Here is a 7,742-nt window from a genome sequence, read left to right as displayed (position 1 = left end):
TTTTCTAAGCCTTTTAAAGGGAGTAGCGCATGCTCCGGACCGGGCTTGTGCTGCTTTAACCTTGCTGTGGATGCAAGCCCAAGGACCAGCTCCTCTGCAATGTAGGCTTTTCTTTTTTTCTCCCCCCCTTAGCCTTATCCTAAAAGGATCCGAAAGGGTAAAGCAGCATTTGGCACATCAGGATTCCTGGGAAAACAGAGTCTGGCCACAGCTGAGCAACGGGGCGTGGAGTTAAAGGCTGCTCTCCCTTTACTTGAGGATGTATTTACATCTGCCCGTCTATTATTATCTCCACTTAAAAGCCGCATCCCTACCTATATAGTAAACACACAGCCCTGTCTCTAAATAGCCGCGCTGCCCTGGGGCCAAGGCTCTGATTACTTCTGTCTTTTTAAAGTGCAGGGTTTTTGCGACCGCAGGAGGGGAGGAAATAATAATTTGGGGGGGGGGGGGAAAAAGCGACCCCAGGCACGGTGTTGTTCAGGCCAGGGTGGGTTTTCCTCCCTCTGCAGCTTCGCTGGGGTTGGGGGGGAAACACAGTTCGGGCTTTAAAATCAGAAGAACAGAGCAAAGGCAGGATCAGAAGCCAAAAGTGAGTCCTGGCCCTGCAGGTGCGCATCTCCCTGGGCTTTGCTTTGCCGTGGGAGGGTGGGCAAGGAGGCGAGGTGCCCCTGCCCTCAACCAGGACAGGTAAGGCTGCAGGCGACGCGGGGCACGTCTCTCCCACAGGATGCAATTTATTCCCCGGCTTTCCGCTCTCGGCGCTGCGTCTTTGATCTCGGGGGACACGCTCGCATCTCGGCTTGAAGGCGCCGCTGGTTTTCATTAGCGGCTGGCTCCGCGAACGGTAGCTGGGATTTCTTGTAGCCGGTACGAGCCTCGCCGGGCTCGTGGGGAACCAGCTCCAAGGGAGAGAGCAAAACCTCACCTGGCTGCCCCTCTGCGTCTCCTCCCAGCAGAGGATGAGGCACCCCAAGACTTTTCGGGGTTCCTTCTTCTTAACCCCTTGCGGGACGCGCTGCCACCAAACCTTGCCGGCGGCTCTCGTTTCTCTGGGGTTGGCGGAGCATGTGAAAGCCATTAACTCCCCAGTCACTGTGATTTAAAGACCCTTTTGATCAAACAGCTTGCGAACGTCTGCCCCGCTCCCCTCCGCGCGTCCCCCAGCTCTGCAAAGCCAGGCTTCCCTCCCACATCCCTCCCGGAGTCCTGCGCTCCTGCCACCCGGCGCCCATCTCCCAGCGGAATTTTGGCTGCCAGGATGAGAGGCCCACGCTGCATTTGCTGTTCGTGCTCTGCAGCACCGAGATTATCCCCTTTCAGGGCTCTCTGGGATGCTTCGCCATGCCCTCCTTGCTTTCTAAATGGCAGCGCATCCAAATTTGCAGTGCCGGGCTACTGGTTTAGGCATTCCCCTGTTCGCTTTGCCCTCGGCCCAGGGAAAAACATTAGGGAGAATTATTTGAGCCATCAATAAAGCAGCTACAAGCTCAAAAAAAAAAAAAAAAAAAATTAAAATATTACCACTAGATGTCAGTGCCGCCCTGTGCTGTGTGGTGGGAATCCCGAAATCCATCCCTGCAGATCCTGCAGGAGAGGGAAGGGGGCCCGCAGCCGGCCCAAACCCCATCGGACGTCAAAATAAGCAATTCCATTAGTTTTCCGTTTAAAATAAGCAGGTATTTACTGTTCTAAAACACCCTGGAAAACCCTGCGTCTCGCTCTCTTTAAACAGGAGAGAGCCTTCAATACCAAGCTCGGGGGGGGCGGGGAGCAGAGAGGGGAATTTTGGATGCTTTCTGGGTATATGAACTATTGGTAACCCCAGGAGCTGCAATAACTGGCCGGCAATCAGGCAAAACCAAACTTTATGATTTTTTTTTTTTTTCAGCATACCTTGGTATTCCCGTATCGAAGGCCTGCCAGATGCCAGGGGTGACATAATGCGTTGGGACCCCGCGAGAAGGCAGCAGAGACGCTCCTCCTCCTCCAGGAGCAGCTGATGGCAAAAATAAGGAATTCCGTTAGTTTTCCTTTCAAAGGCAGCAGGTGGGGTGAAATCTCTCCCAGAAAAAAAACAACCCACCTTTAAATCAGGGCCCTGGCCTTGTGTCCTGCCAAGTCATCTTTGGTGAAACCGTCTTAGGTTGGCAAGTGAGATTCAGGGAAAGGGTTTCTTGCCTTAGATTTGCACAAGAAGGGGCGATTTGGGCTTTATTTGGAGCGAGTGAGAACCGGCAAGCGAATAAAGTAGCAAAATGTGCCATCCCGGTAGAAATACCTAATCACCTGCCGCACGACCACAGCCACAAGAGGGCCCCCCTGCCTTACAAGTGGTGGTTATTTGGTGTTTGGTACCTCAAAAACCTTCGTTATCCACTAAAAAACTGGTTTTGCCTTTTCCTTTATTGCAATATTTGACCCCTTGGTGCAGCAGCACATCCCTGGCGACCGTGTGCCGACGGTACGGGGGGGTTCGGTGGCTGTGCGAGTGATGGTGGGGAAACCCGTAATTCCTACCGGGTCGCTTAAACGGGGGGGAAATGAGTTTTTTTTAGGATTCAGGAAAGGGCAGGGACAGCCAGGCTGGGTCTCGGTTTATCAACTGACGAAGCCGCCTCCGAAAGCTCTTGGTGCCGTAGAAGCACCGTGAGTTTGGTACCTCGAGAGCAAAAAGGCCACGGCTGTGACTTGATTTGATTTGATTTGATTTGATTTGAAAGGTTTCTACCTCCCATTTCTAAACCATCTTAAGGCACGTCCACATTTATTCTCTCTCTCTTTTTTTTTTTTTTTTTTTAAGTTGCATTTTGATTTGTAACTCAATCTGTTGCCTTCAATCGCATCTCCTACCTTGATTTGCAGAGCAAGAAAGTGTCACCAGAGAGCATCCTTGCTTCGGGCTGGTTTTGGAGCTCGGGTTGCGCGCAGGTGTGGCTCTGAGGAAGGCAGGTTTATACGGCTTTCCAAAATCAAGGGCTAAATCCTATTTCCAGCGCTGCAGCCTCCTCCCAGGCTTCGCACTCCCTGGGGAGCTCCTTCTCCTCTTCCCGGCTGGGTCTTGAAGCTTCCAAGGTGTCCTGAGATCAGCACATCAGTGAGAAGAGCCTCCCAGGATTGCCTGGTCCTTCCCCAAATTCCTTGCAAAGCTGCGTCCATCCTGGGGATAAAAACCTCCAAATATGACCAAATGTGACCAAATATGACCAAATAGACCAAGCTTGCCCTAGAGCTGCTTTTCCTACGAACCAGCCCATAAACAGTGCTAAATAAATACAGCAAATTATAATGAAAATACCCTTCTCTAGAAAAAAAAAAACCAAACCACCACACATGAATCCCCTCCTCCCCCCTATTCCACTCTCCCTGGGTTGATGGGCTGATGAAAATGAATGAACTTCATAATGGTTCTCCTGAGTGACGAGCATCTTCGGCAGCTGGCTTGGGAATCTCCATCACCCCGGGTTTATTCCAGACGTGCATCACTTTTTGACAGCCTTTCAGGCTTACCCGGACCTGCAGCTTCGCCCTTTTGCAAGCTTGGTGTCTTTGGGCGTCTTTGGTTTATGTATTTCTAACATTAGCATTGCCTGAAATTAATTAATCAAGGATGGACCCTGCCTCAGGCAGGTGGGGACAATATAGAGCCGTGTAGTCCTGGGTCATAAATCTTCAGGCTGAGGGTGTGCGTATGAACGGTAAGAAACGTGGGATACCATTTTTGGGGGCTATGTGGGACCATGGTCTAGCTCCTCTAAATTTCCGCTTACTTTTTAAAAACAACATGGAAAAACCTGCTCCTGTCTTCCTTTAAACAGGGGAGAGCTTTAAATACCAAGTGGGGGAGGAACAGAGAGGGGAATTTTGGATACTTTCTGGGTATATGAACTGTCAGCAACCCCAGGAGCTGCAATAACTGGCTGGAAATCAGGTAAAAATGAACTTTACTATTTTTTCAGCATCCCTTGGTATTCCCGTATCGAAGCCCTGCCGGATGCCAGAGGTGATATTACATGGTGGGACCGTGCGAGGAGGCAGCAGAGATGCGGGGCACAGGCATCCCTCTCCTATGTCGCCTGCGCACGGTGGAAGCAGGCTGATATGATTTTTTTTCTGGTGTCGTACCAGTGCTTGGAGGTGTCCGAAGCACAGATCCTCTTCTCTCACGGGGCAGGCAAAGCGCTGCTGCCATCCCTGCTGCATGGAAGAACTGCAAGGGCTGCATGGGAAACCCAAGGCAGAGCATCCTGCCCATAGCCACTCGCTATCAAGCGAGCCAGAGCAAATCTAATTAAATCCAGCATCTTCCTGGACCAAGGATGGGGCAGGTTTTAGGTTACAAAGACCTCCACGTGCTCAGGTTTCTTGCGTATCTCATCCCTCAATGACCCTATCTAGATGCAGCCAGATTTTTTTATTATTATTATTATTCTTTTTTTTTTTCTCCAAGCTTTTCTTTCCTGGAAAGCCGCCTAACAACTCGCTTTGACTCATCTTCGGTCCCTGGAGAGGATCCTCCTTCCTGCCCATGTGGTGGGGAGCTGGGAGAGCACAGCCTGAACTTTTGGGTGAGAGCCCAGCCCTCCGATCTGCCAACCTTTCAGCCCAAGGCAAGTGAACGACTGGCTTTTCCCTGCCTACAACCTTCCCACTCTATCTTTGGCCTCTCGAACGGACTATTTAAAACTATTTCTTTTGTGAACTGGAACATACGGGAGGTTCGGTGTTTTGCCTTTTTTTTTTTTTTTTTTTTGTCCTTTTATTTCTAAATTCACACCGTTGGCACCGCCATAATGGTGGGGAAAAAACGAAAGAAAATAACTTGTCACTTCCCAGAGGTGCTTGGGACGAAGCGGGTGGAAGGTGGGAGAAGGAGGGTCCATTTATATTCCACATGTCAGCACACGCTGACAGTTCAAGATCGGGATGAGCGATGGATTAGGCCTGGGTGAGACAGGTTTTACCTTCAAGTGGTTTCTAGGCAAAAATCAAAGTAGGAATTGAACTTACTGTATATACCCTGATTTTCCTTATTATTTTGGATATATAATATATATATTCCATAATATATAATATTCCATATTATTATGGACCTCCAGGTCCAAAGGCATCTTCCATCTCCATCCCCTACTTACCAGTAGTGTTGCCTTCTTGCTCTCCTTCGTGTCGCCTGTATCCAGCCTATCTCCATTAAACCCAGGCACGAAGAGCAGCCAGATTCAGCCTCCAACACCTGGAAAGACACGTAGAGCGAGACCAAGATGTTATCTGTCTTGGGCTGGCCCCTTCGTGTGGATGTAAAGGGCTGTGGGGTCCAAGCAGCTGCCGGGAGGTCCCCAAAGAAGGGCCCTGAGGGCTCTCTCCTGGCTCTAACCCTCCCTTGTCATGGCCGATCACCGTAATCTGCTCCTCTGTCTTGGCAGGAGACATAACAGAGATATTCCTCCCTGCCCACCCTCGAGAGGGACGTGCCGCCGAGATAGAAGCGCCCCGAGTAGACGCCGCAACCCTGGGACTGCTCAAGGGCTTTGTCTGGGTCCTCTCTAGCGACAGGGGCTGTGAAAATCACGTCGTGGCCTTGAGCTAGAGGAAAAACAAATTAAAAATAGGCCTCTCTTCTCGTCTGGAGTGCTCCGAGACACGCCGGTAGCCCCTGGAGCTGAGCCCTAAAGATACATTCAGGCAGCTTTTCTACGCACTGTGGGCAGGAAAATGAAGGCAGCCGATGATTTGGCTGGCAAACAAAGCTCCATCTTTGGGTAGGTGATTCCCCCTGGTCCAGGGAGAGAGCGAGGATGGAGGAGGCAGCTGATCCATCCCTTCCCTTCCACCGCAAAGGTGCTGGCACACCCTGAACAACATGGGACAGAGCGAGTCCAGCGAAAACTCGGTGGCTGGCGGGACGGAGTGTGTCTCAGCTCAGGCAGAGCCAAAACACGCACGTTTTCTGCCTGCCTCTCCCCATCAGGAGGCAATCAGATGTTCTCCAGGCTGGGGGTAAAGTCCTGCCAGTTCGGTTTGACTCATCCTCTGCCGCCGGAGAAGATCTACCAGATGGAGGGGCTGGAGCTCCCGGGGCAGCAGTGACTAACCCTTGATGACTAACGTCTTGATGATGGCTGGGGTACCTGGAGCCAAGGTGCCCTCACGGTGCACGTAGGGTCCTTCCTACTCCCTTTCCCACCTGCTCCTCACCCCTGCAGGGCAGAGACCCCCGGAGCTCCTTGCAGCTCAGCGTACGTGCCAGCCTGCGGGGTTTTCCGCGGTGTCTTTCCCCAATGCTGAACACCAGACACCGCCTGAGATGGTGCCTGTCCCATCCCGTCTGAAGGGAACGAGAATTTACTGTCTTTAAACATGAAGCCACAAAGAACAAACAGAGCAGAGGTGGGGACGGGAGGAAGCACAGCAGCCTCCCCGTCCAGCGCGGCTTCAAAAGTCAGCTTCACCCCCAAAATGTCCCCAGGAGCCACGGGCCCAGCCCAGGGCTGGGCGCTGCTGTGGTGAGGTGGCACCTCTGGGACCATGTGCCACCCTGGGTGCTGCTACGGTCTCCGGGCTAAACTCATCCTGTCGAACGGGACAGTGCCGTGGGAAGGAGAAGTTCCCTCCTGGCACCTCGAGATGCTCAAGGTTGTGTCCTTTTCCCCTCGCTGCCCGTTTGCTCGTTGTGGTCCCATCGACACCCCCGGACACATTGCACTTTGGCCAGCTGACAAAATCCCTGATTCGTTGAGCCCGGCGCAGTCAGATGATTGTTCTGGGTCACAAGTTCAGCTGCAAGGCACACGACCCAGCAAACCACGGCACGGGGAAGCGCTGGCACCGAAACGAGCCAGGCTGTGGGCTCTGTGTCTTAAGCAACATTCTTGGCTTGTATTTCACATATGCACAACTTTTTAAGCCGTGCTTGCAGCCTCTGTTGGGGTTTGAAATCGCATCAAAACCAGACTGTCTACGAGAAGGCCGTAATTTTACCGCTAAACCCACCCAGGGCGCTGGAAAGGAGCGTGGGCCGTGAGGATGTGCAGGACTTGGGTGCCCAGTGGGTAAATTTGGAGCATGACTGAAATATCCATCCTTCCCTCGGACACAAAACGGGCTTGCGTGGAAACAGAGCTGCTGCCAGGGCAAAAGATGCATTGGGCACCCCTTGTGCAGCCCGTCCTGGTGTCGGGGTGCTTGTTGCTGCCAATAAATCCATTCCTCAGCCACAGACGGTCACTGAGGACTCTTCACCGCTCTCCTTTTAGCTGTCCCACTCTAAAAAAAATCCCACCCACGGTGAGATCTTTCTGTCTCCCAACAGCACCAGCTGCCCCAGCATCCTCCCTGGTCCCAAACGCTGTTCTGACGATCACGGTGTTTGGTGGCCATGGGGAGATTCCTATACCCCTAGATACTGGGGTCTCAGAGGAGGGGACGTTATGGGTGTTAACACTTACCGAGTGCTCCCTTTGGTGGCCCTGAGGATGCAGGGAGGGTGAGCTTTTTCTGAGAAGTGGAAATGTCCCCTTTGCGCCATGGTTGGAGCCACGGAATGGGGCTGGGGTGGGGGAGCGAGGGATGCACCGAAAGCTGGTCCCTTGGGGAGAAGAGGACCAGGGTACCCCTGGTCCAGAGACACAGGGGGTGGCTTTCTGCTAGGGATGGCAGATCTGAAGGTGTGTGGAGGGATCTCGGTGCTAGACTCACCTGGGCTGTGAAAAACAGGTTAACACCTTCCCGAAGAAGCCTGAGAG

Source organism: Rissa tridactyla, chromosome 17 (genome assembly GCF_028500815.1).
Source record: "Rissa tridactyla isolate bRisTri1 chromosome 17, bRisTri1.patW.cur.20221130, whole genome shotgun sequence".
Taxonomy (NCBI): Eukaryota; Metazoa; Chordata; class Aves; order Charadriiformes; family Laridae; genus Rissa; species Rissa tridactyla.
This window is presented reverse-complemented; position numbering follows the sequence as displayed.